Below are 8,440 nucleotides of genomic sequence, written 5' to 3' on the forward strand. Positions count from 1 at the left end.
AATGAACGAATACGTGAATGAGTGAATGGATGAATAGAATGGAATCGTGGACAAGGCTCAATAAGGAGGGAGGCCGGGACCGCAGCTCAGGAGACTAGCAGCCATCTCCCAGCCCTGCCCCAACTTGCTGCGTGATTTCACGCCATCACTGGACACAACCCAGTGGTCTCCGAGGTCTCGTCGGGATCGGTCATGACACCGACGCGTGTCCACGGCGTCATGGAATGTAGACGTCATGTAGAGGATTGCCACTCTGTAGTCCTGCCGAAAACATCCCCCTTGCTTGACTGGCGGGGAATCCGAGGCCCGGTGGAGGGGGGCGGGGGACAGCTGGGCCCCAGAGGGCTCAGTGCATCAGGGACGGAGCCCAGCTGGAGGCCCGTGTGCCCGTGCTCAGTTCTGCCCCTTCTGGGCTTTGGCACAGAGTGTGGAGGTAAGGGAGTCCCCGGGGAGGGGGTGGCCTCACGAGCAGGGTGGAGGGCCCCAGGGGCAGGGCCACGACTTCTCTGCGCCTGGCACTTCCCCGTGATGCCGATGCCCAACACAGCAGCAGGGAGGAAGGGAAGGGTCACTGAGAATCGGTCACATATCAAGACTGGGGGGTGGGGGGGTGGGGGGAGGGCAGGGATGACCTGTGGGGAGGCTCAAGGTCAGCCTGAGGTCAGATCCTGTCCAGCTTAATTATTCATTAACCAGGCAGGTCCAGGCACCGAGTTAATGACCAGCACAAGGCTGGGGAGGGAGCAAATTCCTCCCCGGAGGGTGGGCGTGACCTGCAAGGATAGGGGAACCTGTAATGAGCAGTTGGTGGAAAGGCTCTTCATTCATTCGTTCGTTCGCTCGTTCGTTCACTCCCTTATCTCCCTGCGCCTGTCAATGAGCAGAACCCTAGAGTGCCAGCTGGTGCGAGGACAGAGCAGTGGAGACAAGGACAGCCCAGAGTGGTCAGCGCAGGGGTCTGGGGGAGCACAGAGGAGACCCCCAACTCAGCCAGGTAGAATGGGCTAAGATGCCTAGAGAAGGTGAGGCCGCAGAGGACCCCCTGCAGACCCCCTGTGGCTGGACCACATCTGGCGGGTCCTGTGCCCTGCGGAGGGCCCCTCACCCTCTTGGCCCCAGCCCATCCCAGCTCAACTTCTGGAACATTCCCTGCTGTCAGGATGGCACCATCTGAGCCCACCTCTGCCTTTGCTCTCCTTGCACCGAGAGACCAGGTTGGGGATTTCCTCCAACGGGCTGGCTGTCCCGCCGCCCCCAGCCCCAGCCCCAGCCCCCGACCCTCGGCAGGGCAGTGCTGGTGGCCTGTTGGCTGAGGAGAGGCTGAGGGAGGCCTCAAGTGCAGGCTGAGAAGGGAGCGAGGGGTCCCCACGTGGGGTCCAGTGGGTGCGCGCCTCTGAGGCCGAGGTCCCGTCCAAGGGCAGCAGGCTCCGTGGATGGAAAGGTTCCAAGGGCCATTTGGTGGTCTTGTCCGTGGTCTTGGCGGAGTCTTGCGTGCTAGGACTGGGTGCAGATGGGAATTGGGGGGGGGGGCAAGGGTGGGGTTCAGCCATGGGAGGGCAAGAAGGGAGGTAGGAGGGGGAGGAGGGGGCTGGAAGGAGGTGGGTTCTCAGGACAGGGAGGAGGGACAGGAAGACGGGAGGGAGGCCGAGCTGGGGACCTCAGCGGTGGGGCGGTGGGTGGGCCAGGGCATCTCCTGGGAAAGCGGCCGAAGCCACCACAAGGCTGGGCTTTCCCGAGGACACTCGGGGGGCTTCAACTGTTGGCAGCATTGACCGACCTGGGAGCTCTGTGGGAGGCAGGTCCGTGTGGCCCACGGGTGCCCGTCTGTCATCACGGGCGTAGGTCATCGTGTGTGGACTGCAGGTCAACACTCTCAAGCCTCCGGCGTGGCTGGCTCCTCCCCAAAGGCCCTGTCTTCACCCTGGGAGAAGTCTGAAGGAGAGGGGCCGGCGGTCACCAATGCCCCTCTGCTCCCCAGTCTTCTTACTTGGGAGTGGGACTAGCCTGGGGCAATCTGCAGACAGGGCCCCCCACAGAGGCCACAGCCTCGTCCCAGCCCCATGGCACTCTGGGAGCTGCAGGAAAGCCCCGGTCAGCGGGGTGCGCAAGAGGAGGTGTGAGCAGGTGGCAGGTCCCCCCCACCCAGGGTGGCAGGTAATGGCATCCCACGACCTCAGTCGCTGCCTCCTCCCCCCAGGGCCCTGACGGGTGGGCCGGACATTAGGGTCCCCATCAGGTGGCAGAAGAGCCCCCCTGGGTCTCCTGCTCTGGCCCCAGGGGAGCCGGGGGTGAGCTTGGGGTGATGGCCAGCGGGAGCAGGACGGCCCAAGGATGGGTGCGGGGTGGGGGGTCAGGATGTAGGCCGGTGCCCCTCCAGCCCAGTCTGGGGCTGCCCCGGCAGCTTGGGGCCGGCCCCCTCCACTCCCAACAAAGACTGGCCGGGAGGAGAGAGCCTGTTTGTTCAGTGCTGGGGCTGGGGCTGGGGTGGGGGCGGGTATGGGGAAGGGGGGGGGGCAGGAAGCAGAATTTCAAAGCGGCTTCACCCTTTGTTACCCCTTCCTGGCCCCGCCCCCCACACCCCAGGCTGCACATTCCAGAACTGGAGGGGGTCCTGCCCCGGGAGAAATCCGCTTAACCGAAGGCTCTCGGGTTACAGCCTAGCTGCTCCGGGAGGTGCCGGAATGCCCAGCCCGACATTCCGGATGGCGGGTGTCCGGGTCCACCCCGTCCCCACCCTTGGAACCTCTCCAGGCCTCAGGCCCCAGGAGGGAGGGGAAGGAGCTGGAAAGAGGGGCGGGTGGTGGTGGTGGGGTGGGGGCTGCAGGCTCATGTAGATGATGGAGAGAGGGGTCTGGGTTGTGTTTCCAGTACGGTCAGCCCCGGATCTGACCTCAGACGAGGCTCGCAAGATGCCTCCTGATGTGGACGAGGTGGGCTGGGCTGAGGTGGGCTTTTTTCCTTTCCAAATAGGGCCAACCGCGCTCTCTTATTGCCCGTACTTCCTTGAGGTGTACTTTACACGGGTTAAAATTCTCCAGTTTTGCGTGCACGGCTCCACACTGTCTCACATCGGTGTCACCGCATGACCGCCACCTTGAAGGAGATACTGAACGTTCCCAGCCCTCCAGAGGGTTCCCTAGCGCCCCCTCCCCAGGCGGGAACCGGGAGTCTGACCTCCATGACCACAGACACTCTTGCCCGTCTACACAAACACACTGGGAGTGTGCGCTCCGGTCCCTCAGCATGGTATCTCCGAGATCCTTCGCTTCGCTCCAGCTTGTCCTTTTCTCATTGCTCAGTTTATTTCATTGTTTGTCCCTTCTGTCCCTGGCTGTCCCAGTTCGCTTCTGGTCCCAGGCTCTGAGGAAGCTGCTCTGAACATCCATGGACCTGTCTTCTTGTGGAGGGACTTGATGGGACGCTTTTCTTTATTCCTCCATTCTGGCCTAGGAGCACACAGAGCCCCAGGGCCTTTGCACTTGCTGTTCCCGCTTCTGAAATTCTTTGTTCTCTGTCCTTGGTGTCACAGCATTCCTTCTCATCCTTCAGGTCACCTTCCCAGAGAGGCCCTGGCCTACCACCTGGTCTACTAATGTCCCCCGGTCCTTCCTTCTTTGGTTTTGTGGCACTTGTTGCCACGGGCGACCATCTTATCCTTGTACTCGCTTCCTGGGTGCCAGGCCCCTCCTGGAAGCTTCCTGCTCTCTGAAGGTGGGCACTTCTGCCTTGTGTATCCCAGGGGCCAGCATGGCTTTGAGTAGTGATCAATCAGACACGTGCAGGTGCCTCTGTAGGGAGGTAGGGACTCCCCTGGGGAGTAGGTTCCCCTGCGGAGGTTCCTTGTAGCCATGACCCTTGACCCAGGAGGCCTGCCAAGGAAGGGGTGGGAACCAAGGAGGGGTGGGAGTTGTGTGGGCCACCTCCATACCTTACTTATCTTTTGGCTAATGGTTTGCCAGCGGTGTGGTGTTGTGCTCGGAGAAGAGGGGAGGAGGGGAGGGTGCGGAGAAGAGGGGAGGAGGGGAGGGTGCGGCAGGAGGCCAGCCTTGCCCCTCACCCCTGCCTCGACCTGAGCTGCTCAGCATTCGACCGACCGTTTCACAATCGTAGGTGCAGGAGGAAAGTCTCTCTGCTAAAATGGGAGGTTTGGAAACCACTGCCGGAGGCAACGGGGAGCCATCGAGGGTGTGTAAGGAGGGGAGTGATACCGAAGGAGCCACCAGTAGAGCCTGGGTTGGTAGAAAGAAGGGCCGGACTTCGCCCCATTTGCCAACAGCCTACCAGGGGCCGGGCTGGGCAACCGCAACCCCTATTTGCAAGGTTGCTTTACGCCTGGGAACGGAGCGGGGAAAGACCCACAAGTCCTCGGAGCTGGGCAAGTTCAGCCAGTTGGGGTCGACAGCGGGGAGCCGCAGAGCCTGCTCCGAACTTGGGGGGGGTCCGCATCCCCACAAAAGCCATTAGTGCTAAAAGCAAACGCGTGGACGTCACGCCTTCCAACAGGATATGGGGGCCCTGCTCCTGAGCTCTGTCCTGTGGGCTAAAGGGATGGAAGGGGAAAGGCAGGTGCTCACGGTCAGTGGCCAGCTGGTTAGAGGCAAGGACAGGCGAGAAGCAGGTGTCCCAAATGCAAGACAGAGCTGGCTCCTCTCGCACCGCCCTTCCCCAAACCTGCCCCTTCCAGCCCTGGTATAGGGTCCACTCTCCACGAGTTCCTCCTTTGTTTCCCTACTGGGGGGCCACCCGGGGGGGGGTGCAGACAAACCAGGATAACCTCTCCCTCTGAAGACCCTTAATGTAATCACATCTTTGATGTCCCTGGTGCCTTGTAAGGTAACATTCACAGATTCCAGGCATTATGACCTGGATGTCTTTAGGGGAGATTATTCAGGCCACCCCCATTGCCCTGGCGATTCCAGATAGTGTCCTGAGAAACCCTAGTCTGTAGGTTTGTTTATTTAACTGATGGCTGCTCTCTCATGATTCTCTGAGCTTACAGAAATGGGGCACCATTCAGCATTTATTTAACAAGCCCTCATGAAGCTCCCGCGCGGTGCCGAGCCCTGTTCTGGATGCTGTGGACATTAAGGTGAGGTGGACCCAGCCCTCATGCTCTGAGTCTGGGAAAGAGAGGGAGGGAGAGAGAGAGAGATCAGGCTCCTGCCTGCTCTCCCCCATCCACCCCACCCTCCCCAGTTCTGGGGCCACCCCAGCTCCAGGGTGGGCCTTGTTTTCTGTAAGCCAGCTCCTTACCAGTTGTTCGGCTCAGGAGTTCTGTTCTAAGCCAACCAGTGCCCAGCATCTCCGGAGACCTGGGCTGCCGCGTTCAGAAGGGAGGACTTTGGACCAATGGCGGTGGGATGCCCTCTCTCCCTCCTGTTGGACTCAAGCAGGTGGCCTCCACTGTTCCCTGGGGATTAAGCTTTATGCTGAAGAACGGACAGCGCCCCCTCCCATCCCCCCCCCCCCCCCCCCCCGGGCCACCGGGTACGTCTCGTTCTGATGTCCTTACTGCTAATGCCAGCCTGAGTCAGGATGCCTGCTCCTTGCCCCCAGAAGCATCCTCACTGACACCGCCCGCGTGTGGAAAAGCCAGCCAGTTGTCCGGCTGGCCTGCCCTGTGTGACCTTGAGACTGCTCGGATCCCGGCCACCCTCTCCTCCTTGTCACCTCCCGTTTGCCTGTGCGCCATTCCCCAGACGCACCCTCCCCCGCCACTCCCTTTGCTCCAGCCCTTGGGTTCTTTGTCCTACAAGGTGCTGCTCAGCCTTTAGCTTCAGCTTCCCAACCTCCCAGGCTAGAAAAACCATGGAGATAAAGGCTCCCCAACGGAGGCGAGCCCCCACGGGGGCCAGGAACTGCCTAAGGCCTTTGTGACCTCATCCACCACGAAGCAAGTACTGTTATTATCACCCCATTTTACAGACAAGAGGTGAGAGTCCAGACGGGCCGACCGGAGGTCTGCCCGCCTCCAAGCCCATGCTGGAAATGAACCATCAGCCCTGGCTTTCTTCTTTCGCCCGCGGGATCAGCATTCGGATCCCCATCCTTGGACAGCCCTTGCCCCTCGGCCCTCCCGTACCCCAGGAGGCTAAGTTTGCTGAGGACAGCGGCTCGGAGAGGAGGACCTCCTTGCCACCTCTTGAAGGGTAAACTTACAGACAGCACCCGCCACAGCGGCGTGCTGAGAAACACACCAACACCAGCTGCTGGGGGAGGCCGGCCAGGAGGGGGCTTCGGGCGGGGTGGCCACAGACGGACGCTCCAGCTACAGACTGAGGCAACCGCTCGCCGCCATTCCTGTGTATATGCCTACCGCAACCTCAAATCCCGTGCCATCTTGGCCAAGTTATAAAAGCTGCTCCTACGGCAACACTCATTTAATCTGGCGACGGCTAAGATCAAATCGAGTGCTTCCCGGGATCGGAACCCCCTGCTAACCACTCTGTGTCCTTGACCTCGCTGGACTGCAACCTGGAGAGGAGCATGCCTTTACAGTCCTCCTTACACAGAGGGTCAGAGACGGTGGGTGAACCATTCAAGGTCACCCTGCTTGGGAGGGGCAGATACAGGATTAGAACTCAGGCCTTCCGGTCCAGACCAGAGTGTTTCCACTGAATACTCCCATATATTGCTGCCCCCAGGAAGCAATGTGGTCCTCAGGAAGTGGGGGGGGGGGGGGGGTTGGCAGGAGGGGACAGGGAAAAGGGTGTGTAGGTGTAGGGAAGGCCCGGGTTCCAGAGCCTGCTCTGCCCCGTCCCGGGGGGGTGACCCAGCAAGAAGGAATTTGGCTTTTCTGAGCCTCAGTTTCCTAATCTGTAAAATGGGCAACCTCACATGATAGTCGTGAGAATGGTAGAGCCTTTTTTTTTTAAATTTTTTATTTATTTTTGAGAAAGAGAGAGTGAGCATGGGCGGGGGAGGGGCAGGGAGCGAGAGGGAGACACAGCATCCAAAGCAGGCTCCAGGCTCCGAGCTGTCAGCCCAGAGCCCGACGCGGGGCTCGAACCCACAAACCGGGAGATCGTGACCTGCGCCGAAGCTGGACGCTTAACTAACTGAGCCACCCAGGCACCCCTAAAGATGCTTTAAAAAATCATCACTGGTCGCATCTTAGTAAGAAAACATCATTAAAGGAACCCGAAGACCTGCCGTATGTCGAGCAGTTATCATGTGCCAGGTAATGTGTGCAGATACTGGTCCCTCACCGGCAAAATGGGTCTCCAGCCTGTGTCCAATAACACAGTGACCTTTGGGTCAGCCACTCCTTGAGCGCCCCTGCCCTGGAGAGAGCACCGGGTGGGCCACAGTCAGGGAACACCCCTCTCCAAGTATGCCCTGTTTAAGGTCATGGGGGGGGGGGACAGAAAGGGGAAGGGCCTTGCTGTTGTGGCGTGTGCTGGGAGTGGGGGGGCTGGGGTGCAGGCTGAGTAGGCGCCAGGGGACCTGTGAAGTCCTCAGAGACACCCTGGTCCCAGCCCAGATTGGGTTCCCACCCACCCTCTCCCGGGTTCCTGCCCAGCCCCGGAGTGCTTGTAATGACATGTTATTTATAGTTTGTCCAATGTGAGGATCCTCCTCTAGAGTTCACGGCTGCGTCTCCGGGACTGAGCATGCACGTGGCACCTAGTAGGTCTCCATAAATATTTGTCGACTAGACTAATTAGTAAGATGCAAAGGCAGCATCCCTAGGGCTGCGATTTTTCATCTTTCTGAATCACTTTGAAAAACCCATGAAACCTTTGGGTCCCTCCCCCAACGATGCACGCTAAGCGGAACGTGTAATTTTAGGGATTTCCGGGACCCCTCCACCCCAAGGTCACCCATAAAGCTCAGCTTAAGATCTCTCGGTCTGGGGAAGGTTGGGGGGGGGTGGTCCCTGAGATCCCAGGGAGCCGGCGGGGAATACCGCACAACAGGCTGGCGAGGAATGGCGTGAATGGGCCTCTTTTCTTGTACTTTCGGCTCTCCGGAAGGAAAAGCAAGCGAGCATGAGGCGATCTGGCGGAAGGGGGAGAGCTCGGGGAACCCAGGGCCGGGAAGAGAGGTCGAAGGGGAGAAGATGCGAGAAGCGGCGAAGAGAAGGGGGCGTGTTGGAGAGGCTCAGCCCCTCGGAGGGACGAGCGGGCGCGCTGCGGGGAACAAAGAGCCAGCGCGCGGCGAGAGGGCGCACAGGCGCCGGGAGGGAGAGGGGCCGAGGCCGGCCGGCCGCCCGGGCTGATTTTCTGTCAGCCGCCGCTGATTAACGGGCCGCCTTCCAGCTCCGAGCGCGCCGCCCCGCGTTCCTGGCAACCGAGCGCGCGGCTTCCCGGCGGAGGCGGGGCCTGCGGAAAGGTTACATTTGCACAAAGTGCCGCGGCGCAGCCGGCCCGGAGGCGCTGCGGGGCGGGGAGCGGGGAGCGGGGAGCGCGGCGCGCGGCGGCCGGGGAGCCGGGCCGGG

At 60.8% G+C, this 8,440-nt stretch overlaps 1 long non-coding RNA gene across 1 annotated transcript; it reads left to right on the forward strand.

The window, feature by feature from the left end:
• The first annotated feature begins 253 nt into the window (after positions 1-253).
• Positions 254-6,677, forward strand: LOC128312091 (uncharacterized). The gene is made up of 3 exons (XR_008290903.1): positions 254-433; positions 885-3,971; positions 4,009-6,677. It is a non-coding gene; the product is annotated as an uncharacterized LOC128312091 (long non-coding RNA).
• The last annotated feature ends 1,763 nt before the right edge of the window (positions 6,678-8,440 follow it).

This window comes from Acinonyx jubatus, chromosome D4 (genome assembly GCF_027475565.1).
Source record: "Acinonyx jubatus isolate Ajub_Pintada_27869175 chromosome D4, VMU_Ajub_asm_v1.0, whole genome shotgun sequence".
NCBI classification, from domain to species: domain Eukaryota; kingdom Metazoa; phylum Chordata; class Mammalia; order Carnivora; family Felidae; genus Acinonyx; species Acinonyx jubatus.